The following is a 12,939-nucleotide window of genomic DNA, read 5'->3' on the forward strand; positions in this document are numbered from 1 at the left end:
TACCTTGAGATTCAGGAGAAAACCCAGATATCCAAACAGAAATCCTGTAATGGAGACGGCATTAATTCAAAAACCTCCAGAATATTCAATAAACCTTTTTACGCTTCCTGGAGGTGCTTTGTCAGCTAATTTTTTTTCTGCATTTGCACGTCTCTGGCAGCGCTGGATGTGACGTAGCCGGTGGATCTAAAGTCTTTCTTTCTTTGAATTTCCCACAGCAAATTAATACATGTGAATTTTTCTGCATCTGAATTAAACACCTAAATTTTTCAACACTTTATTTTCTCCACAATTTTTTCAGTGTTTTAAATTTCAAGAATTGAAGATGAGAAATTCAAAGTAAAATAATTCAGATTATCAAAGTTATTCAGAATTCAGAGGTTAAAGTTCAATGTCAGAAAATCAGTTTTAACACCCGGGCCACTAGGATAACTAATCCACCATGATGACGTCAAACCGGCTTCCAGCCAATCAAATCATGGTCTGTCGGTCACATGACACTGACCGGCGTTGCTTCGGTCTCAGGTAGCCAAGGACGGCACATCTGGAAGATCCTCCTTCGATGAATGTTTAACGTTTTATATTTCCCAATTATCTTCTTCATTGACGCTGTTTAACAGATCAAACCAACTTGTAACTTTTCTTGTGATTTTTATTTTTCACTTTTCATGTGGTGTTCAGCAATTAAAACGTTGTTAGCAAAACTCAGACTCAGACTTCTTCATTGGCATTTGACCCTTTACAGGATAAACGAAAGGAAAATTCAGGTCTTGGTGTAGCTTATAAGTAGATAAGTAGATAAGATTGAGTAATAATAATAACAGAAGTAAAATAACATAATAAAATAGTAAAGTAAAGAAACCATAATATACACTGCCCTTCACAGCAGACTATTATAGTTATATATTCTGGAACCTTGTTCAAACTTTGGCAGCAGGAATAATAACATTACAAATGAGATTAAATAAAACAAAACAGAAACCATTTTGTAGCTTTTGTTTGGCGTGATGATGAGAAAAGACTGCCCTCTTGTGGTTACGCTAGAAACTACATGTTTGTTCCATTTTACCACATTATTGTGTGTAACTCATCTTAATTACAGACGTATTCATCAATTACAGACTGCAATTACATTAATGAATGACCGAGGACGGATGAAGACTGTTTTTGCACTAGTTCCACTAGAAAGAGACTCGTTAGGGCTCTTGTATTTTATTTTATTTTGAAAGAATTAACAGGAAGTCATTTTGTAATGTAATTCTTCTAACTTTACACTTTGTGCAGTTACTACATGTCACCACCAGATGGCAGAATGGACACTCACCACCATAGACATATAAACGTAGACACCTCATTGAGCGGGGAGCATGGATGTATTATAAAACGGCGGGGAGGCCCGTTGCTGTGATAGTCACCGCGACTGCCATATTGGATGTGATATACAGGACTGTCTCAGAAAATTAGAATATTGTGATAAAGTCCTTTATTTTCTGTAATGCAATTAAAAAAAAAAAAAGTCATACATTCTGGATTCATTACAAATCAACTGAAATATTGCAAGCCTTTTATTATTTTAATATTGCCTATTATGGTTTACAGTTTAAGATTATGATTCCCAGAATATTCCAATTTTTTGACATAGGATATTTGAGTTTTCTTAAGCTGTAAGCCATGATCAGCAATATTAAAATAATAAAAGGCTTGCAATATTTCAGTTGCTTTGTAATGAATCCAGAATGTATGACATTTTAGTTTTTGTAATTGCATTACAGAAAATCACAATATTCTAATTTAGTGAGACAGTCCTGTATATGTACATGTGTATATATATATATATATATATATATATATATATATATATATATATATATATATATATATATATATATATATAATATTTATTGAACACTTGAATATTGTACAAATCCTTGAGGCATATAAAACATATAAAACAGCATGTAGATTTATAGGGCACACAACAGATTCTGCATCACTGGAAGACTGCGACAGTAAATGTAACAGATAAGATGTAAAGCAAGAACATAAACAAAAGGAGGGTCAAAAGTAAAAAAAAGTTAATAACTAAAGATAAATAAATGAATACAATTATAACAATACAATATGATAAAAATAGTGAGAAGCGGGGGCATTGGTCATCTTCAAGTATCTTCAGATCTATATAGGCGTTAAAGAGTTGTTTACCATGTTTGTTTTTAATCAGTCTTAAGGCTTGAGATGGTTGTTTATCAGGTATCTTTTAAAAGCTGAAAAGTTTGGTTTTCTGTTTCCCCATTTGCATGTGTGAATAAAGAACTATGACAAAAGAAGAAGGATCAACAGGTTATTGAGGACAAAGTCACCTATTTTATCTTCGAGGGGTGGTCCCAGATAAAATATCCTCTCTTGTTAGTTAGAAGATTTTTTGTTGAGATCCAGTCTTGTAAGTCGTCCCAGAAGCTTCCAGAGTACACGCAGTAAATGAATAGATGGTCTGTTGTTTCAATATTATTATCACAGAAGGTTCAGCTGTTATTGTCCAGATTTAATCTTTGTCTTAAAGCAGCACTATGTAACTTTTCCACCTTAATATAATATTTCCAGTCATTGTGATGGTACATCAACTTACAACAGGTTTAATGACACCTCTATCATGGTCTGAGGGGTCTATATCTCCTTCACTGGCACTATGTAACTTCGCGGTGGATGGTAGGAACCCTTCCACACTACTGGTAAAGCACTACCGCTTTTGTCCAAAGGAGCCGCCAAACTCAACAAAAGCTGAAAGTTACATTGTGCTGCTAGTTCTCTAGATGGAAAAAAAATGGCCATTGAGCTGGACTTGATTTCCTTTTGGGATGTGATTTGAATCTTGGAAGATTACAGATACAACTTAACTTCTGTTAAGTACTGTCTGTAAATGAGGGCCTACTATCTAAAAGTTCTGGCTGAATATATGTCAATATCTTTATTTCCTAATTATGCATATATAAAATGTTCTGCTCATATTCAGTGAATACTGCAAACAAATATAATAACTCTAACTCAACTCAAACAGGTAGTCTGCAGCAGCATCTCCACGTCCCAAGCCCAGTTGAGCATGGCTGGGCCAGAAACGACAATGGCCAGCTCACTCTTGAGGCAGTACTGCAGCTGCTGTCTTGCAACTGCAGCCGTGAATGCAAGCTACCTGAATGCCAGTGTATGGCCAATGGTTTGAAATGCACCCACCTATGCAAATTAAGGACCTGCGAGAATCAACCACAAGAGGATGATCTCTATCTGATCTCAGATCACCTGACTGATTCTGAAACTGAGGACGGATCTTGAGAAGGTGTCACCCGTCTATTCAATGACTCAAGTGTTTTGTATTTTTCTCTAACTGAATGTCTCTAGCCCCATGCTCACCTGTGTTTCTCTCATTCCCCAGAAATACTGGACCTCTCAAGACACCCTCGCCGTCTTCTTCATGACCCCTATCGAGCCTCACATTCCCCACGGACTTGCCCTGGACCTCTCCCTCGTGCTTTCTGGCCTTTCTACGGCCTGCAAGCAGAACCCTCAACCCCCTTCGTTGGACTTCCAGGCAGACCACTGACTAGGGCCCTCACTTTTCTTTCTCTGCCTGCACCTTATTACTTGGGATAAATACTTCATCTTTTGGTGCTGCTTCTTTCTTGTTGCGGCTCCAAAATGCAGGTGGAGTTGTAACAATACGACACCCTATTCAGGATCTACATAATTGCCACAGATAACTCACAATGTTCAGACTTTGTGTTTTGTAAGATTATGCAAATTAGTGCATATATGAGGTAATGCATAATTTGCATACATAAACATAAAATCTCAGAAAACGTGCAATCAATATTTTCTTCGTTTTGAGGTTGGTAATAAACTGGGAAGGTTTCATAGTGATATCTGTATTATATAGTTTTTACCCTATTCAGCTGAAATCCAGGCGAGATTCTGCCTAAAACAACATGCATACACAAAAATGAGTATATCTCAAAAAGTATAAGGGCTACAGGCATAAATATGGTACCTGCTGAAAGGTGGGGCCTGGGGGGTGTCAAATGTGGTCCACAAATTAATGTTTATATTATTCAATTACTCTGCTGTGGAAAGAAACACAACAGAAAAGGTACATTTTGATTTCCGCCTATGAAGTTTTTCTAAAAAGAAGGCTGGAACAGCCTCAGATTTCATCTGGGAAACCTAAAATACCATTATTTCAGTTCTCCAATATCTGAGGAACATATTAGATTGATTTAGGCAGTCTGAGTAGTCAACAAGTAGTCAACAAGTCCCATAATACCAAACAAGCACCATACGCCGCTCTCGTATTTTCGCTATAGGGGTCCATATATTAAATGCATGATAACCACCAATAAGCTACCAGTCTGCAAGTGCTATCATGCCAAACTGTCAACTAGGGATGTGTAGCAACTCAAAAAAAACATATTAGAAATTGCCCACCTGTTTGATTGCAATTGGTGGTCTGGCTCATGGACTAAACTATCTGATTTCCACCGACAGCCTCTTTTGTATTGAAGCTCATCTTCACACACAATTTAACTCCACACAACACACCAGTTTGGAAGAATAGACATGTTGTGATCTCTTTTTTGTTCATTGGCAGCCAACATGCATAAAAAGAGGGATTGGCTCAAATGACTGATGATTGGTTGAAATGTATGGAGGACAAAAGATTAGTGGGAGCAGTACTAATAGATTTTAGTGCTGCTTTTGACGTTATTGATCACTGTCTTTTGCTTGAAAAACTCAGAAGTTATGGTTTTAAACCAAATGTATTGTCCTGGGTGAGAAGTTACTTGAGCTGCAGAAGGCAAAGAGTGTTTTTTAATGGCAGCCTGTCTGGCAGCAAGGAGCTGCACTGTGGGGTACCACCAGCCCCCCAGTCTCGCACTCAGAAGGTGTGCCGATTTTTTCCAGTGGCCAGCCGCGGTACTGCAACAAAAAATCCCATGGGGCCCAGAAAGCTTTTTTCCCATAGACTGCAATAGTAAAAGAGAAGCCTCTAAAACTGTTCACAGGAGTCCAAGTCCATGACTTAAAAATGATTGGGCCGGAGCTTCGGGAGCTGCGTGCTGGCCTGCGGTCCCCACCCCTGGTCATCCCGTTGCTGCTTCCACCTGCCTGCTGTGCTGTTGCCGTCCCTGACCCACCAGTCTGGCCCTCGGCAGGAGGGTCCCCCCTTATGAGCCTGGTCCTGCTCAAGGTTTCTTCCCTCCTAAAGGGGAGTTTTTCCTTGCCACTGTTTGACTTAAGGTTTTTCTCCCACTAGGGGAGTTTTTACCTGCCATTGTTTATGTAATAACTGCTCGGGGGTCATGTTCTGGGTATGGGTCTCTGGAAAGCGTCTAGAGACAACTCTGTTGTATTAGACGCTATATAAATAAAATTGAATTGAATTGAATTGTTTATGTGTCTGTATGGGATGGGAGTGTGTGTGTGTGTGTGTGTGTGTGTGTGTGTGTGTGTGTGTGTGTGTGTGTGTGTGTGTATGTGTGTATGTATATGTTTGTGTGGCTGTGTATGTGTGGCTATGTGTGTGTAGGTGTGTGTGTATATGTATATGACTAAGTGACTGTATGTGTGTGTGTGTGTGTGTATGCATATGTGTAGCTATGTGTGCGTATGTGTACATGTATGAATATATATATATATATATATATATATATATATATATATATATATATATATATATATATATATATATATATATATATATATATATATATATATATATATATATATATATATATATATATATCTGTCTGTATGGGATGGGAGTGTGTGTGTGTGCCACCCGCGAGACCAGGGGCCGACAAGGAAGAACCTGGAACCCAGGCCACCAGCAACCCCATAGAGGGGAGAAGAGGGCGGGAGGCAACCCACCGCCAGCGAGCCCCCCCCCCCTTCTCTTTGGGTGACATTCCCATTTATTGCACAGACTGGGCACCCCTGGTCCAGACCTTGATGACGTGCTGATGTCAACCATTAATTAGAATCAGGTGTGTTAAAGCAGAGAAATATGTAAAACGTGCAGGACACAGGCCCACGAGGACCAGAATTGAGCATCCCTGTCTTATATCATGTCGTTTGTGCCAAGGATCTCCGAGGCAAGCATATTTACAAACCCAGGCATTGACATTTTTACGGCTGTTAATTTGAAGTCAGGTTACAGCTTTTTGTTTTACATGGAAGGACATGCTTAAATAAAAACTGATATTTTATTTGTGTGTGACTCAAAACTGAGGTATGCTATTTCATATTAGATAATGATCACAAATATTTTGCACTTGCATAGTCTTTATTTATGGACTTCCAAACAAGATGAAATATGTGCTGTAGTTTATAACGTATTAAGGTGGTGCCAAGAAATCATCCGTCCTCTCCTAAAGATGAAGAAAGGAAAACAAATCCTGGAAACGGGGACTGGAGTTGGGTCATGTCGACACTGGGTCAACATGTATGTTTTCCCAGGCTCTGATATTTCAGTGTGTTCATCAAAATGTGTTTTATGGAGGTTGTTTGGTTTGGCTTAGAATCATTATTAAGTTGATGTTATGAAACATAACTGGCCATTACAGACGGAGGGGAGATAAGGAATAAGGGACATCAAATACTTGATGTCCTACAGGCCAGACTGCTTCAACTGTCTTGAGACCCTTTTCCAGAAAACAATGTGCTTTTTGGCCCAAAAAAAACCCCAAAAGCCTCAACTTTCAGCAAAGTACAGAGGACAAGTTAATATTTTGAGGAACATCTTCTGTTCGTGGCCCAGTGAAGACTGAGGACACAAACTCATGCATATTGTTTGTCTGAAGTCCACTGGTGGTGTCCAAGCCTCTGATACACACTTGGACAATAAGTGGACTTTTAATAAACGAGGACGCGACCATTTACCAGTCTTCAGTGTTTGATGGTAGTCGAAAGTCTATTAGGACGACAAAAGAAAATCAAATGCCTTTAAAACGATTAAGTGATGCATAACTGGGATGATGATATATAGATGTCACATCTAAAGAATTTATATTTAAAAAAACTGTCTTCTAAAGCAGGGGTTCTTAACCTTTCTGACCTTGGGGCCCAATTTTTTCAGTACAGAGTGGCCCGGGGCCCATTAAATATTAACACTGTATAGCAGGGGTATTCAACATTAAGAGGTCCATTTAGAGAAAATTTACTCAAGCGAAGGTCCAGAACATCATTCTTTATATACATATATATATATATATATATATATATATATATATATATATATATATATATATTCAAGTAGCCTCATAGTTGTATCAACATCTGCATCTGATTTAGAGAAAATTTACTCAAGCGAAGGTCCAGAACATCATTCTTTATATACATATATATATATATATATATATATATATATATATATATATATATATATATATATATATATATATATATATATATATATATATATATATATATATATATTCAAGTAGCCTCATAGTTGTATCAACATCTGCATCTGACTGTTATATTAAAAAAGTACATATTTGCCCATTAACATGTGTAACTTGAATTAAACATATTTTTTTCTCTTAAAAATAAAATAGATTTTATTTTATTTTTCAAATGCTATCTTATTTTATTTTTTTACCAGCAGTTTGAATTTCCCCTTTTCTTTGTTAATTGCCTCAACACATGTTTATAATAAATGAATATAAACACATCTTAACAATTGAACTGTTTTGCAGTTTTTCCTTTCTTCCCCTTAATCTTATGCCCCCACTTTCTGTCGTTCAGTGACAGAACTGAGCTCTAACTTCTCCTGCCAGGACTTTAAATCTGGGCTGGATGGTGTCAGGATCTCATACACATGTGAAGGTGCTCATTGATGAGCCTGGAACGATATTTAGTTTTAATTATGTTAATTGTGGAGAAAGCTGCCTCACAGCTGTATGTGGACCCAAACATGTTTTAAGATGGTCAGCTTATTTTCTGTGACTTCAGTTCAGACTTGAGTGGATATGTGTGATGAAAAACTTTGTGTTTTGTTTCAGTGGCGTTTCACTTTCGCACTTTGAACGCCACGGTCTCTGAACATATGAGACAATGGTTTTGTCCCAGTGTGAAGACTGAACAGGATGAATCTGTCCATTCTGGGTTGAACTTCCCTTTCCACCTGTTACGCTTCTCATCTCTGTAAGAGTCAAGCTAATTACTTTATAAGTAACTTACTAAGTTTTATTTACATTAATAAGTTGTCAGGATTGCGCGTGTCGGATTTCATCCGAGCCTGATCAGCTGCGACGAGCACAAGCCCGCAGCTCTCTGGCCGTGCTGCAGCCGAGTCTTTCTGATGCTTTTGCGAGCCCGAACAACAGTCCAGCCCGCACATCTACATCTACAATCCTTCAGCAGTAACGACGGAGCCGCCCGAGCGGCAGCCTCAGCCGACCTCCCCGGCCGCGGGGACGCGTCGGGATAAATGATCACGCCGCGCTCGCTCGCTCTGGGCGCAGACCCAAGTAATCGATCCCTGATCCTGGCGGATCTAAACGTACTCTGTGCAAAATGAAGGATTTTCTCTATAAATACACACCATTTCTCTTACTATTACACGTACATCTAGCTGAGTGTCTTCTTCTCCTCATTTGGTCGGGAGTTGCTATGCAGTCCGGCGGCCCCCGCGGCCCACACGTACAAAACTGATTTTTTTTTCGCGGCCCACTAGATGGCGCTCGCGGCCCAAGTGTGGGCCGCGGCCCTATGGTTAAGAATCACTGTTCTAAAGGAAATGACTAATAAACAGAAAAGCATTTATTTGTGGATTACAATGGTGTTTGCAAAAGAAAGTACGCTAAATAATTTATAAAGCAAAGAACTAAAGTGGCAGAAAGTAAATGAATGAATAGAAATGAGCTAACAAATATTCTAAGAGTCAAGACAGAATATCATCATGGGATATTGGATAAGAATTAAACTGTTAGAGATGGAAACTACTTAATTCTGTCATTTTTAAACATCTTGCCTGTTAAGCTTCCCAAAATGTTTAATTGTGAATGACAAAGATTATAAAATGATTGTGATGACTAATCCTTTTAGTGTTTGTTGTTTTTTCTGAATATAGGCAAAAAGAAAAAATGAATATAGGCAAAGCAAGTTTATTTGTATAACACAATTCAACACAAGGTAATTCAAAGTGCTTTACATCGACATTAAAAGTGGCAAGACACAATTAAACAGTAAATAACAAATAAAATGAATTATGAGAGAAGGTAAAATAATAAAAAGCAGAAGTTGCTGAAAACTAATGCCAGTAGAGTACAGCAGGTACATCTCATTCACGGTTTTCAGAAAGTATTTAATTTAAGAGTATGCTTAAATACCAAATAAATGAAATAAAATAAGAAAAGAGGTAAAATAATAAAAAGCACAAGTTGTTAAAAATAAGGGCAGTAGAGTACAGCAGGTAAGTATTTAATTTAAGAGTACGCTTGAGTAAACAGTAATGTTTTTATCCTGATTTAAAGGATCTACAGTTGGAGCAGACCTCAGGTCTACAGGAAGTTTGTTCCACCGGTGAGGAGCAGAATAACTGAACGCTGCTGAACCTTGCTTGGTTCTGGTTCTGGAACCACAACAAACCAGATCCAGATGAACCTCAGGGGTCTGGGAGCTTCATAGGAACTAACAGATCCAGATGAAGCTCAGGGGTCTGGGAGCTTCATAGGAACTAACAGATCCAGATGAACCTCAGGGGTCTGGGAGCTTCATAGGAACTAACAGATCCAGATGAACCTCAGAGGTCTGGGAGATTCATAGGAACTAACAGATCCAGCATGTATTTTGGTCCAAGACCATCCAGCTCTTTGTAGACCAGCAGTAATATTTTAAACTCTGTCCTTTGACTCACTGGAAGCCAGTGGAGCGATATCATGACTATAAGACAAGAACCGGCAGAAAGCAAAGCAATTCCTGGATAATAAATCACTCCGCATTCTGTTCTGTTCCCTGGTTTTGCCTTATTTAAGTTACTTTTTAGAGGTTTGGGGAAATACATATAGAAGCTCGCTGCAACCACTATTTATACTGCAGAAAAGAGCCATAAGGCAAGGCAAGTTTATTTATATAGCACAATTCAACACAAGGTAATTCAAAGTGCTTTACATCAACATTAAGCAACAAGACACATTTAAAACATAAATAACAAATAAAATGAAATAAAATGATAAGAAAAGAGGTAAAATAAAAGAAAGCACAAGTTGTTAAAAAGTAAAGGCAGTAGAGTACAGCACGTACATATAACATTCTTACAATGGCAAGAATTATGTTTCTATACGTCAAAACGTACAAAGACTGGGTCAAATACAGTATTACAAAAGTAATCTGTAACAATTCGTACGGTGAATTGAACCAATTTGACAATTCTATGCCACATTATGCCATAAGGATAATTCATAATGCCGGTTTTCGTGAACACACCAATTAATTATTCTTCAATTCTAAAATAATCAAATTTTTTGACATAGTGGAATTCAAAACAGCACAATTCATGTATACAGCAAGGAACAACTTATTACCATCTCACTTGCAGGAAATGTTTTATGAGAAGGGAGGTACAATTTAAGGGGTAAATTTTAGGACTCGTAGAACACGAACAACAATTAAAAGATTTTCTATATCAGTCAGTGGAGTTAAACTATGGAACAGAATGGATTCAGAATTAAAACAATGTCCAAACATTAACCAGTTTAAAAACAAATGTAAAAAACATGATTTTCACAAGGTACAAAGAAGAAGGGGTTTAGCGGCCTTTAGGGGCCTGATATAACACTATTGGGTGAATGGGTAGATTTGTTTATATTTATGTACAGAAATGGGCAGCTAATTATATGTGTATGTATGCATGTGTGTGTATATGTGTGTATATATATATATATATATATATATATATATATATATATATATATATATATATATATATATATATATATATATATATATATGTGTATGTGTGTATGTGTATGTATGTGTGTAAATACGTGTGTAATTAGATATATATATATATATATATATATATATATATAGATATAGAGCAGATGGAGTTACTATAGAGATAGTGGGGCGGCAGTAGCTCAGGTGGTAGAGTGGGTCGTCCAATGATCGGGAGGTCGGCGGTTCGAATCCCGCTCCATCCCATTTTGCTGTCGTAGTGTTCTTGGGCAAGACACCTTACCCACCTTGCCCCGTTTGAATGTGTATGGTGGTGGTCGGAGGGGCAGTTTGGCGCGATATGGCAGCCGGCTTCCCTGGGGCAGACTGACGGAAGCGTGTATGAATGAATAATGATCTCTGTAAAGCTCTCTGGGTGCCTTGAAGGGCGTGTTGAGAGCCATTGTCACGCAAGTTCCAGCTTCCTGAGGACCCCTGCAGGGACGAGGACTTGCAGGCGGCTCCAGTCTCATACAGTGCTCGAGACACATTGTCACGCAAGTTCCGACGTCCTGAATCCCTGCTGAGATGGCACCGTGGAAGTGGCTTTGACTTCCAGCCCTCGCAGAGACGAGGACTGGGTCCACGGAGGATACCATATATGGACTTCCTGACTCCTCAGGGGGTAGTCCCAAACTGAAAGATCACACCTGACTGTAAATTACTTTTTGTCTCTCACTTGGCTTGTTTATTCCTGTCTTTTGTTGATTGAACTTCTTGTATAAAAACCCTGTTGTAGAATCTCTCTGGGTCGGCACACCAACTCAGACACGATCTGTGCTGGTCCTGCTCACCACTGGCTACTGAATAAAACTCATTACTCACAAGCGGACTTCTGAACTGGTTTTGATAAATTCCTCAACAGGCGCTATATAAATCCAAGTCATTATAGCATGGTGTAAATAAGCATATTTATAGAAATATTTATATGTGCATGTGTGTACAATTATATAGAGAAATAGTCAAATATGTGTATATATGTATAGGTAAGGGTGTATGTACAGTGTGTGAGTATAATTATAGTTAGTTATTATAAATACATGTTAGTAAATGATTAGTGAATGGGGGTAGGATTAAATAAGTTTACACTTATTCCTCTTCCTTTTTGCACATGTAATTAAGATATTAAGTGTTAAAGTATGAAATTATTTTTGTTTTTTTTCTTTTTGTTTGCTTTGTTTTGTTTTCTTATCTTCTCTTTAATTGTTGTCTTTTACATGTACAAAATAAGAATCAAATCAAATGATGTCAGCTGAATTGAGCTGCAGAGAAACAACATGCTGATGTTTACTGTGAAGCTCTGACTGGAAACAGATAGAAGAACAACATGTGGATCCTGGAATAACGGCAGCTTCCACCTTTCAGTGGTGGACAGTAACGGAGTAAATTTACTTGAGTACTGTACTTAAGTACATATCCAGAGGATTTGTACTTTACTTGAGTATTAGATTTCTTTGGTACTTATTACTCTTACTTGAATACATTTCCAAGACAAATATTTTTACTTTTACTCGAGTAAATTTCTAGGAAGGCTGAAAAGTACTTGTTACTTTCAGGTCTGCTCTTTTTTCTTCTTCCCTAAAATCCTATTGGACACAAGCTGTTTTTGTCAAAGGAGGAGACCTATCACAGTGCACGCTCTCCACTGGGATGTACGTAAAGCGGAAATACGTCAAGCCTCCTCAAAACGATACCGCCAAAGTAGCCTGCGTTTGTCAAGACAGAGCCGCAACAAGTCAAGACAGAGCTGCAACAATTAATTTAGAAAAAATATAGTAATTTACTGATGTGGAAAATAAGAAATTTACTCTTACTCTTACTCTTACTTTTACTTAAAGTAAATTTAAAAGCATTTACTTTTGGATACTTAAGTACCTTTAAAAGCAAGTACTTTTCTACTCTTACTCGAGTAATATTTTGACTGAGCTACTTTTACTTGTAACGGAGTAAATT

The sequence above is a fragment of the Cololabis saira genome, chromosome 23 (genome assembly GCF_033807715.1).
Source record: "Cololabis saira isolate AMF1-May2022 chromosome 23, fColSai1.1, whole genome shotgun sequence".
In the NCBI taxonomy this organism is placed as follows: domain Eukaryota; kingdom Metazoa; phylum Chordata; class Actinopteri; order Beloniformes; family Belonidae; genus Cololabis; species Cololabis saira.